Source organism: Arachis ipaensis, chromosome B09 (genome assembly GCF_000816755.2).
Source record: "Arachis ipaensis cultivar K30076 chromosome B09, Araip1.1, whole genome shotgun sequence".
Classification (NCBI taxonomy): domain Eukaryota; kingdom Viridiplantae; phylum Streptophyta; class Magnoliopsida; order Fabales; family Fabaceae; genus Arachis; species Arachis ipaensis.
The window spans coordinates 123,017,918-123,018,567 of NC_029793.2; positions in this window are offsets into that span (position 1 = coordinate 123,017,918).

Consider the following 650-nt stretch of genomic DNA (forward strand, 5'->3'; position numbering starts at 1 on the left):
TAATATTTATTTAAGATAGATAATATATTTTTTTTTCATTAGTTATTATCGGTGACAACTGATATAAGACATTAATTTGCAACGTAATTATTAAGTGTATATATGTACGATCTGAATAAATTAATCACAAAAATAAAACTCTACTACACATATAAGTCTTTTTGAGTTACAAGTTCTACAAGTTGCCCTAAACCTAACAAAAACGACGCGAACCACACTCCTCACACTCGAACGTAAAAATCACGCGTCTTACTCAACCGTTTCATTTTCTAAAGCGTGTTAATAATGAAAGACTCTTCCTCTTCTTCCTCAATCAATACCCAAACCGTCGAGATTCAATCCACATTCGAAACAAAACAAAGCTCTTAAGAAACCGTCCAACTTCTCGCGAAAAGTAGAAGAAATCAAGAAGGAAACATTCAAATCTCCATCAAAAAACACCAAAAAGAACGAACAAATATTATTCAAGGTATTGTTTCATTTTTCTTCTAGTTTTTTCACATTTCTGTTTCTGATTTCGAAATCGAAGCACTATATCGTCGTATTTCTCTCTCTGTTTCACTGTTCTTGGTTTAGATCTCATATTACCGTTCTGATGAAACACTTCAAGTCGTTTATGCTATTTTACTTACTTCTAGTGAAATAATTTT